Here is a 12715-nt window from a genome sequence, read left to right as displayed (position 1 = left end):
GACATCCGATGGGGTTATGGTAGCTTGGACAAGGCCTAGACCTTTTCTGGATCGGGTGATTCCTCGTGCGCTAAAAAATTATAACCATGACTCCAAGAAACTTGACTTGGTTTGCAGAGAACGTGCATTTCTTGCGGTTCAGCTTGATTCCCGCTTCTTCCAAGCGCTGTAACACCTGCTTGAGACGTTGGTCATGCTCTTGCTGCGATGCAGTGGCGTAGCCAGGGGGGGGGGGGGGGTTCAAACCCCCCCCCCCTAAATTTTCACTAAACCCCCCCCCCCCCCTCCTCACTCCGTAGTTTTTAAGGAACCATATTCGGCCCACAGCGCCGCGCATATATGTGCCTCCTTTTCACCAAATTGGCAAACTAGGCTCGTGGCAAGGGAAATTATGAATGACGGCGATATTCTTGCGACTTTCGGGGCCCCCGAAAGAAAAAAAAAAAGACTGGAAGCAAAGTGCTCCCTTCCGCGGCGCGTTTCGCCCCTCTAGCCCGACTAGTCCACTCGGTACAAGCCTTGTTGATCGGCCAACACGGGCCTGGGAAAAATTCCTCGCAAGGTCTCTGCCGGGGTTTACGTGGATGAGTCACCTGAAGGCACGCGGCGTAACCAGGGGGGCTGACCGGGCTTCAGCCCCCATCACCTCTCTGAAAATTTTCCGGCCCGCGCCATGCTGCCTGTTATGCTTGAAGCCCTATAAATACAGGGGCTTTAGTTATGCCTAGTACGTCGCCTGTGAACAAAGGCGCACAACCTTCGGACGTGCCACTATTAAAAGCATTCACGACTCAATACCTGTCCTAACGCATTGGTGCTTACACAAACGAAGCGCCCGCGTCAGGATAATTGCGGAGGGGTGCAGCTCCAAAAGCGATGGCGCCTTAGGGTAAGCTCAGCCCACGGGACGCTAAAGGCGTGCGTTGTGTCCCTTTGTGTGAGGCATGTCGCCACACAAAGAATAATTGGCCGGCTGAGTCGTTCTCAGCAGAGGAGATTTGACTCATCACGGTATGGCCAGGGAAGCAAGGAAACTGGAAGCGTAGAAAAAGGAAGACCACCAGCCATTGATGGGTGAAGGCGGGTAAGGGAAAATATCTTTGTGTGTGTAAGCAGAACCACGTGCAAGCGGCGGTGGCAGACAGTCAATACTCCTGCAAGTTAACTGAAGAAAGCGATGGGTCAGGGTATTGGGGGAAATCAGTGTTGTACGGAACGGCGTTACAAGGAACGGCGTTCCTGGAACTAGTTCCTTTTTGGAGGAACGGTGGAACGCCACCGTTCCATTAAGGGTCGGTGGAACTGTAACGGTAACTCGTTACGTTTCTGAAGGAACGGCAGGAACGGCGTTCCTGCCGTTACATCGCTAGGATTTGGCTGGTTTGATGCCAAGGCTCGAGTACAAAAATCCGCAAAGCGCTACTGCGTTTCTCTTCCTATAAGATGGTCAGTTTGCCCGCCCTTCAGCCGTGCGTGCTTCCTCGAAAGTGAAATGCAGGAGAATAACCACGCAGCAGGCCACAGCTTGTGCTTGCTTTCATGCTGGTTGCTTACGCGGGGTTCGACGGGTGAATAGCGTAGCCGCGAGAATGCTTTTCACCCTTCATCGTCTGGGGAGGCCAGAATGCGCGTCTGGCCGATAGAATTGTTCCCTGGCGGGGAAAGAATAGAGAGTTTTAGCAGTCCGTCCGTTCTGTCGTATGCGTTGTTACTGGGTTTACCGGGACCCGGCTGGGCACTTGGGCATTCGTCGCGGCAGGGGGATTATTAGTTCCGCGGGCCTGCCTTCGCCATGTCCGTGCCTCCGCACCCTTTCGCTCTTCCGGGCGCTCAGGAGCAGACCGGTTAAGGTTAACCCGGTAACAACGTAGCCAACGAAACGGACGGACTGCTAAACGGTATCCGGACATTTCGGTGTCGGACATTTCGGTCCAGGACGTTTCGGTGTGGACATTTCTGTACACGGACATTTTGGTGCACGACGTCTTGGCCCAGACATTTTGAGTGAGGGGATGTCACAGGCATTCTTTGAACATTTCAGCTTTGTAATATTGTAATTTCGTGACTTGATATGATTTTACGTTCGAGACTTGTGATTGCGCCGCCGTTCGTGGAAACGAACGCTAAACCCTGGCGGAACATTGCCACATGAAACCCAATTTCTGTAGCAGATGGTAAAAATTAACGTTAATTTGGATCCGTTCAACCATTTTTCGTTATTTTAACATTCATGTGACAACCCTAATACTTTAAGTGTTAACAAAGCGCTTTCCTTTCACTTCACCGAACGGTGCAAGACGCTGCTGCTTGTAGTCTATTCCTCCTCCCCCCCCCCCCCCCCCCCCCCGCAAAACTACCGCGAAAAAACAACAGAAAAACGAGGTCGATTAGGCGCGTGTGCATTTCGTTTTAATTGTTCTCTCAATCAATCTCGCCTTCGTTGCATTCGGTGTCAGTTCTACTTAAAACTAATAAACCAACGATCGCACTTCCGGTGGCGTTACTTAGGGGGAGGGGAAATCTGAGCCCCGCCGGCAATCATCCCCCTAAGTAGAGAGAGAGGGGTGTCCCTTGTGCTTCACCATTGCGCCCACTGGACTTCGAAAACTTGAAGACGTCTGTTGCCGCTCTCGTCACACTAGCCTATTCATTTTTTTTTTTTGCTCCTGATAATGGGAGGAAGCGATGTATACCTGGGGTGTCCATGATATGCGCGACTTGATGAGTCAATTCCCATGGGGGCGACTGAAGGCGCAGAAAGAGCGATTCCTGGAGTGGGGGCGCCGTCGACATGACCGCGACGCGCGGAAGGGCGTAGCCAGCAAACGATAGGGGCCATTGTGTCCTCAGCGGCTTTTTAGGTGGCTTTTTGTGTCACATATATAGAGGTTTCGTGCGCCCATGGTGAATGTAAAGCTTTTTCTCTGTTTTAAACGCGAAGTGTGCTATGTTTGATTGATTTTTTTTAGGGTTTAACGCGCCGACGCAACGCAGGCGATGAGGCGCGCCGTAGTGAAGGGCTCCGGATTAATTTTTACCACCTGGGGATCTTTAATGTGCGCCGAAATCTCGTACACACGGGCATTTTTGCTTTTCGCCTACATCAGAAAAGCGGCCGCCGCGGCCGGGAATCGAACCCGCGACCTCGTGCTCAGCAGCGCAGCGCCTTAGCCACTGAGCCACCGCGGCGGGTGAAGTGTGCTATGTCATTGTTCTAAATGTATCACCCAATTCCTGCAAAAGCCTCCACTAAGAGGCTAGCAGTATGTTCCAAATAAGAAAATAAAAAAATCACTGCGGTTATGCTTCGGAGACCGTGAACTTCACCACGCCAGAAGGATTTTCAGGGGAAACCGAAAATAATCTGGCTGAAAAAGAAATCTGGTACAGATTCGAGAGTACAGGCGGGAGGATGGAGGGGGGGGGGGGGGCGCTAGAACAAAGAATTAAAATGTGGTAAATGTAGGCTTGTAAACATTAAACGAAGGTTGGTTGTCCCGAACACAATGGGTGGAATTTGTATGCACAACCGGTACGCGCTTAATCAGCATTAGGACATTACAACCTGCGGCTCTTTTCCAAAAGGCCCGTTTTTCCTCCCCGACAATGTCCTAGACCAGTGTTCGCGATTTCATTTTAGCAAGGCAGCCCAGCCCTTGTAATACTCTTCATAAGGTTTTCTTCATTCTGGCGGGCTAGCTAATGTTTGTTACTTTTTGGATATTGAGAGTGTGCATGTAATTTATGTAATTTGAGGGTGTGTAATTTAAAAAAATACAAAAGAGGCGATCAGAAACACGCGTAATTGTCCTAGCTAAAAAAAGCAAATATAAATAAGAACCTGTCATAAATGAAAAAAAAAACATGTGCTAAAGAATTCAATCGGCTGCATAACAGGTGTCCCCTGGAAGAGGTATTAAAAATATATATACGTGTAGAATTTCTAGAAATACCTGGCAAAGATCGAACATGACATCAATCAAAAAAATAAATTGACGGCTCCAGATTGTTGTCCATAACCCACGTTAAGCGGAGATAAAAATATAACGGTTGTCGTAAACAGGCAAGCACCGGATAATTTGGTCGCCGAAATGTCCGTTCACTGAAATGTGCGTGCATCGAAACGCCCGTACACCGATATGTCCGTACACCGATATGTCCGTACGACCAAATTTCCGCACCGAAATATCCGCCATCCAAATGTCCTCGAGCCGTCTGAAGTTTGTCCGGTGCTCCCTGAAAAAATTCGCCTAGGCGCGTTTCCTTTGATTATCTTTATCTCCAGATAATCTGCTGCCGGTGGTGTTAATATTCGTATAATATACGTAGTTCGATGTGAGTTTTAAATGCCTCACTTAATTTCGACCCAGGATTAACCGACACTATATTTTAATTTAAAAACCTAATTGTAACATTAATGTAACGATACGTTCCAATTTTCGAAGTGGAACTGGAACGCGTTCCTTTCGCAATAAAGGAACTTGTAACGGGAACTCGTTTCAAAATTGGTAAGGAACGAGGAACGAGCTTTCGTTCCTATTTTGGAGGAACGTGTACAACACTGGGGGAAATGTGTGCTTTAGCTGGATGCGGCAAAGTATGCCCTTCTTCCGTGCGTCCTCCCTTCCTTCTTTCGTTTTCACGTTTCTGTGGAGCCAGGGACGCTGTGGAGCCAGGGACGCAGCGGTGCTGAGGCACGCTGCGGCTCGCCGCTAAGCGCTGGACACATGTACGATGTACATGTCGTACATGTACATGTACGACATGTACGGCGGTCACCAGCCCCGCAGACGGCGGTCGCGACAGTCCGATGGCCATGTTCGACCTCGGTCACAACTAAAGCCGCTCCATTGCGTCCACGGTCGCTTTTTCCCTGGGCGGCGGCTGCCCAGAGCAGTGTATATTCAGGGGCCGGAGTCACAATGGCGATATGACAGAACGGCGCAAGGACAGCAGCGCTCTGACTTTACGAAGTGCCAACGCACAACAGAGACCCCAATTGTAAGTCATTTTCTTCCCATGACCATTGATTTATCCTTGCGTTATCCCTGCAGTCCTTTAAGATTTAAATAATTGCTTCCTAATATTTACACGATGTCACAGTACCTTTATGTCTGCGAGCCAAAAAATTTGTATCTCGTTTTATTTCAAATGCAATATTTGCGTTTGAATTGGTTGTTGAAAGGAGCGCCCACGATGAAGCGGATAGGTAACTGAACGAGGGAAAACGTAAATTCAACTCGTATCCACCTGAATATTCATGATGCACAAAGTTGGTGAGGGTTACTCAGGGACAGCTTTACGTACATGAAGAGTTACCGCTGTCCATGAAGTACACGAAGAGTTAAAGTACATGAAGAGTTAAAATATATATTTGTTCTCGCTGCAGTTCTAGTAGTTTGCTTCATTTACAGGCATGCGACTCCGTGTGACGTAGCCGCTGTTGCATGGTGTGCCCGTCATCGCGACTTTTGTTGCCCCGTTACATACCGACGCGTGCATCCACTGCTACACCCAATTTTAAAATCATCATAGCAGTGTGCGCAAGTGAAGGGCCTTCGTACTGGTGGCGAAGAAACGAACGTGCCTTTCTAGAATTTTCTTTGCCCTCTTTCTGGCCTTTCTTTGAAGTTTTGTGGGCTCAGGAGTATCGTTCTTTCAATGCTCAATCGATTTGGCATGACGGACGGATGTAGTCATTTAAAAAAAAAAAACAGGCTACAGACCACAAGAACACCCGCAAACTCATTTATGCACGAAGCATTGAAAACTTGACAGAGAATAATGCAAGCATTTTAAAACACCAAGGGGGAGCTCATTACAGCAGAGTCTACAGTTGGGCTGTACGGAAATGTTAACCAGATTGATGTTGTTACGAAGCACCAGATTCTCATGTCCGCCCAGCGTCTCTGGAAGCTACGAGGTGGACTGCGTCACAGAATCAAAACAGAAGCGAAAATTTCAACTGACAAGGCTTGGCAATACCGATGGCTGAATTATTCCGCTTTGCGTGAGGGCTTAGTCCTACCATGTTCGTGCAATCAGACCAGCGCTACACATAACGTAAGTGCATAATTCGATGTGGGCTGCACAAAATGAGCTCCATTGGCCTTGGGCGTAAAATGCTCATATACAAAAAATTTTCTTCCGCATTTTGAACAGCAACTAAAAAAACTCATTCTTAAGCCCTAGCCGTTTTATTGCGGATGTCGCACTCATCATACCACACACTTTGATATAAAGCAAGTAATCACATGAAACTATGGTCATTCAATGCAATATGTCTGCACAAGGTGCCCGTACGTGCAGTATACGTCCCGTATCACTGGCGCAGATTTGCACCACGTGGTCTGCCGATTTTTTCCCCCGTTTACAACTTCACCTGGCACTAAAATACCATCATAATCAACACCAATATCTGAGCAAGACCTTACACAGCCCATTTGAAGACAGAATACAACCTTGTTAAATTTAAAGAACTAGCCTTTGGTGACTGAGCTCCATTCCAGTCACAGAAGACGTTTTTCAACCGAAGCAAAGCAACACATAAAAATTTGCAAATTTCGCGCTGCAGTGACGTAATATCGGCAGCAGTGATGTAGTTTAGGCCAGCACTAAGACGTAGTTATGAGTGTGTTAGCAGCAAGTTAAAATTCAAATGATAGGATCAACTGAACTAGAGGCCCTTCAACATTCGCGCGATCATGTTTTGTGGCGGTGGTTTAGGTCGTTGGGCGCCAATCGTACCAACAGGATCCTGTGACGTCATAGAGAAATTGCCGGAAAGTGGCTGGGGATTCGCCACTGCTTCTTAGGTTTTCTTTAATATCTCGACTATCCCTTTGAAGCTTGCGATAAGATTAAACTACCGCAATTTTTGTTCTGTCGGGGGAGGGGGGGGGGGTGCTTGAGAACAACTTTAACCCCCCCCCCCCCGAAAAAAAATCCTGGCTACGCGCCTGCTGCGATGCTCCGAAGATAAGAATGTCATCAATCATGCTCACAACTCCTTCGAGGCCTTCCATAATTCTGCTCATCTGTCGCTCAAAATATTCTGGCGCTGAGCAGATTCCACAAGGCAGCCTTTGAATATTACAGAACCTTCCCATTGGTGTTATGAACGTAGGGAGTTCTTGACTTTCTTCGGAAAGTTTCACCTGGTGAAAGCTGGCGGTAGCATCGAGCTTAGAGAATATCTTTGCTGATCCGAGGCGTCCCAGGATGTTCTAGACTGAAGGTAGTATGTGAGGCTCCAGAAGCACGACTTCGTTGAGTCGGGTGAGGTCAACGCATATTCGGTAGCCTCCTCCTGCTTTTGGAACAGCCACCATACCGGAACACCATGGTGTGGGACGGTCCACCCGTCGGATGACTCCCTGGGATTCGAGCTTGCTGAGCTCCTCTCGAACTGGTTTGTGAAGCGGAATCGGTACTCTTCTCAGCACGCTGAGTGAGAACGGTTTGGCGCCTGGTTGGAGACGTATCACGTATTCGTCTTGCAGCTCGCCCAAGCCATCGAAGAGACTGTCCTTCAAAGTGACGGTAGAATCTGTTACACTGTCCCCGAACCGTATGACTCCGAGAGCCTGTATCGCAGGGAATCCAAGAAGCGGCGGGTCTTGCGAAGGCCCAACATACACTGTTTGCACTGTAGACCTGCCTTTCCAGCTCAGTTTCGCTTGGAATGTTCCGAGAACGGTGAGGGAGTAATTTCCCGGGCCCGTAAGCTCACTTGCAGCTTTTGCAGCTGTTTCGGTATGCCTGGAAACGAGTCCGGTACCACTGTCACCTCCGCACCCGAGTAAACCTTGAAGTTAGCGTTGTGACCGTTGACGCTCACTTTTAAATGCAGAGCATTTCAGTAACTCACGATGTCACCCGCGTTGTCCCGTCGTAGTCCGCACCGTCGTTGTCCGCACCCCTCCCCCTACACTATATAGAAGAAAATACTATCCGGCGCCTGGTTTCGATCCCTCGACCCTGCGGGCGGAACGCAATGTACATGGTGCTCTCTCTACCCACTGCGCCACGAAGCCGACACAGAACGGGACGCTACGAACGCGCCTTATATCGTTGACTCATTCAAAGTACTGCTGACGAGCGCTCTCTCGTCAGCAGTTGCCACAAGTGCAACAACATTAACGTAACGCAAACTACTTAACGTCGTGCGCCCCCGGAAATGCTCTGCATTTGATCGTGCCCCTCGCGAGGGGGATGTTTCACTGCGTCTTCTCTCGGTCGCGGGACCCGTGGCGCCATGTGGCGGAGGCGCGGCACAACTCGTAGCACTTTGAAAAGATGCGGCGCCAGCCAGCTGTGTGTTTGGCTTCCAGCTTACTGACCTTCGGACGAAGGTTCCATTTTTACGAACTTGGCTCTGGTGAGGGCTGCTACGGAGTGAAGTGTGAGAGCTCTCATGTTCTTCTTGCTTTTCTTTTCGCAGACTGCTTCGAAGTGTCCAATCCGATTACACCCTTTGCACTTGGCTTGCCTAGCTGGGCAATCTGCTCGAGGATGCGTTGGTCGACCGCAGTATATCTGCAGCTCGCGGTAGCGTCGCTTGTGTTGGACTTGGTAACACGCTTGCCGGAGCTCCCTTGAGAATCCGAGCCATGTCGCGGCTTTTGGAAGCGCTTTTGAACTTTGGCCTCGGCGACAACGTGAGCAGGATTCGGCTCTTTTTGGAACACCGCTGCACGGGCTTTCACGGCATTTTCATTGATGCGAGCATGTAGTCTTGCTTCTTCAAGGGTAAGCTTTTGTGTTCGGCACAGTTTGTCCACAAGGTTAGAGTCCCGGAGACCCACGACGAACCTGTCTCGAACGAGTCGTTCTTCCACTTCCGCTGAGGCGTAGTTGCACTTTTTGACAAGTGTACGCAGCGCAGTGCAGAACTCGTCTACAATCTCGCCTTCGCCCTGTTGGACGGTGGAAGCGGACACTTTCGTAGACCTCGTTGACCGGGTGGATGAAGTGATCGGTGAACTTCTTAACTGCTTCTAGCGAGCTCCAGTCTTCGCTGGACAATGCTAGTGTCGAGAACGCGGCGGGCGTCTTGGGAGCCCATGGCGTAAAGAAGCGTTCTGACCTGTACTTTTCCCGGCGCTTGGTAGAGCCCAGATGCATAGCTATAGTCGTCGAACTGGTAGACCTATTCTTTCCAGGAGCTTGGGTTCCCAAAAGCGACTTTCGGTGGCGGTTGAAGCCCGGTGCCGCTGAACTGGATGGCTTGATCTCTCCATCCGCCATAGCGTGTTTTGCAGGCTACGCACCTATCGCTAGCAATAATTGACCGATGTGTCGCTCTCTTCATCCCACTTCTGACACCATGCCTCGTCGGCTGACGAGCGACGATAAAAGCGTACACACCGGTCGGTTGCTGGAACTCAAGTGCCTGTATTAGGCAAGAAATAGTGACCTCCCCACCCCCCCACCAGGTACCCGATGGCGTGGCGGTGCAGGCGTGGAACACGATATCTCGCGCGTCACACATCCAGCAGGTCAGGTAACGCGAACCGCCCGAGCAAGCGTGAGAAAGGCACCTTCAGCGAGCCCTAAAGTGCGCGACCACTAAAGTTCGGAGCTATGTAACACCATTTCCTGTGTACGTCGATTTGTGCCCGCAGAAAAGCACAAGCGCTCAAACAATTGGTGGCCGCAATAGAGTTAATACTACTGAAATAGCCGTACCGCGGCCGCACAAACGCAGGAAATTTGTTTTACGAAATCAACTTAAACTTTTTGAAACCTATTTTTTGTTTACGTAGCAATTCTCGCAGTAATTTTTCCTGCTAAACAGGGTTCTAGCGCTGCTTTTGGTCTTACTTTATGAATCTCGTTTAGCTGCAGTAGCAGGATGCACTATTGTATAATTATTAAAACAAGGAGAGGGGAGGGGAGCCATTTCACTTTGAACGGAAAACACGGTGGGGGCGGTGGAAAAAAGAGCTCGGGAGGGAGTAAACGGGACAAAAGCAGGTAGGTTGCATTAATTAAGAGGGAGGGATGAAAATGAAATCAGCCTCAATTTGGCAGCAGCGGCAGCTTCCCACGCACATCACTAAACCTGTCTATTTTCCATTTACAGGTTAGCTTTCAATTCTGATTTCTTTTTTTTTTTTTTTTTCGAGGAGGAATGAAAATTTTGTGTTTTTTTATGGTAACCAGAGTTTTTTTTTCTGAGACTTTTTGATACTTGATACTTTGTTTCCATAGAGGTGGGATCTATCTGTTCCGACTTATTCTTGAATCAAACACCATTCATTTCAAGTAACAGCTCTTTATCCACTTCTTACATAGCTAATCTGTGGGCCTCATAGGCGTAGAGTGTTCACTTTCCCGGAGGAAGAAGACCCGTTCGGCCGGCTGCGCTTGTCTCTCCTTGCAGTTCATTTTAAATAAGTTTCGACGTTTTGCGTGTCGAATTTGGTACGTCACATCAACCAAGGACATGCTTCCTGCGGCGGGCGCAGCCCCGCCAGGGCTGCCGCCGGGCTCGCCTCCTAGTATGCTGCCAAGTGCTACGTTTGGATGTCACCTCTCTGGCCCCGTTCCGGGGGCTGCTACCGGTCGCCTGGAGATGAACCCCTCTCATCAGGCAACCTCCGAAACGGCTTCTGAACACGCTCCTAACGTCTCTGAAGACGCCCCTAACGCCTCCTCATTGGAAGCGTCGCCGATACCAGCTGGTCAGGCAAGTCCCCTCTCATCTCCTTGCCCGTCTGATCAACCGCTGCCGGACGATGAGGATGCCTTCTCAGACATGACAGATGCAACCTCTGCCACAATTATTTATGCTCAAGAAAACTCGAGGAGTACGGACGGGCAAGAAAATTTCCAGACTGTGAAGCGAAAGCCCTCGATTATGAGACTTCCCCACTACTTTACCGTGTTTTCATCTATTTCTTCCCTTTTATTTCTTCGTGTTCGCGCGCAAATTACTCCGACAAGCAGATTGGCCGCAATTCAAGCGACAGCTTCCCCACAGCGAGAGCTCTTCTCTGCGTACGCGTGTTCTACGCGTTTCCCTGCCACGGGGCACACATCAGGCTAGTTTTGTTCTGACACCAATGGTGCTGCTGGGTTAGCGCCGTAGTTAGCGCACTTTCATCCTGCTCTGGCGACACGGATTCGAATCGCACTACAATACAACGGTGTCTATTTATTTTCTGTTTACACGAGCGGCTTTTTTGGCACCATTCGTGTTCCCCGAAACAACGACGAATACGAGTATAGGTCACTTTTCGCATTTGATGATACGCCTAGGACTTTTGCGTTCATAAATGTAAATTACTACTGCATAGTGACGATGATGAACAGCTTATTTTTTCCAACGCCAACAAAGATCCCAAAAACACCTGCCCCCCCCCCCCCCCCCCCTTAGACGGCGGCCCCTGAGCACAGGCGGCGTCCGAGGATAGATGGATGAAAGATTTTTGAAGGACGATCAGCATCGGAGCTGAGCACGCTTCTCTTCCACTGCACTGCTCGTGCGTGCACGCGTAGACGCTGTGTCCATAGGACCGGGCATGTGCACGTGCCTGGAAAGGAAGGAGGAGGAGGATGAGGAGGAGGATGAGGAGGAGGAAAGCTTTTAAGTGCAATGCACTTCTTAAGCGACCCTGAACCTGCGTCCACCGGCGATGTCTGCGCACGTGGAGATGGGCGCGCGCTGCCTGGCCGCTGACATGGCACATACCCACGTGGGGGATTGGCCAAGAATCGGGCGTGAGAAGGGCTAATGCACCTGCTTAAAGGAGTACTGTCACGAAATTTCAAAGCTGAGATCCGCTCTAGCAATCAAGTACAACGACAACACAAATAGGTGTCTGTGAATAAATGCATCTTTCTTTCTTTGTAGTTGTGTGTGTGTGTGTGATCTCTCTTTCGCGAACATTACCGAACCGCGCAAATTCAACTCGTGCATTCGCACTTTCACATTCTTCCCCTCGGGGAAATGCGGGGAATTTTTTTATTAAACGTGGTGTTCGGCAGCACTGGCTCAGGAAGACACCGGAAAAAGCGTCGGTCGAGATCCGCCCGGCGTACGGTTAGACCACCACAGGGCTGGGGAGCCCGTGGGGCCCACCGCTCCACTAGGGGGAGTTTGGAAGATGAATGACGCAAATCGTCGGCTTCCATCAAGCCTTCCTCAGCAAGGGTAGCCCCAGCACCTGACGTCGCGTCTCCTATTCCCCCCCCCCCCCCCTAACCCCCAATCTCTCCCCCGTCCTCAACCTCCCACCCCCTTCATTTGAAAGAACGTACCCGCCGCTGTGGCTCAGTGGCTAAGGCGTTATGCTGCTGAGCACGAGGACGCGGTTCAATTCCCGGCCGCGGCGGCCGCTTTCCTGATGGAGGCGAAAAGCAAAAAATAACGCCCACCTTCTCTCGCGGGAATCCTGGTGTGATGCGACGCTGAGGGGGGTTCAAGCGCAAGCGGAGAGCAACCGTCGACCGTAAGGCCGCCGGAGAGCGGCACACCGGTTATATGCGCAGCGCGCCCGAAGGAGAGGAGACCGCGGAGAGAGAGAGTACTGCACATGCGCAGCACCGCGCGCAGCGCCGCTCACCGGCGGAGTGAGAGCGCGCTGGGCCGCACACCCGCAGACGTTGAGAGAGAGTATTCGCTCTCACCTGGGCACGCGCCGGCGCCAGTGCGTCTGCCACGGCTATGACGCAACACAATCCAACACAATCCACTTTAATCCAATCT

This window comes from Haemaphysalis longicornis, unplaced genomic scaffold (assembly GCF_048455015.1).
Source record: "Haemaphysalis longicornis isolate Haplotype H1 unplaced genomic scaffold, Haemaphysalis longicornis Haplotype H1 scaffold_1, whole genome shotgun sequence".
Lineage (NCBI taxonomy): Eukaryota > Metazoa > Arthropoda > Arachnida > Ixodida > Ixodidae > Haemaphysalis > Haemaphysalis longicornis.
Note: the sequence above shows the minus strand (reverse complement) of the source record.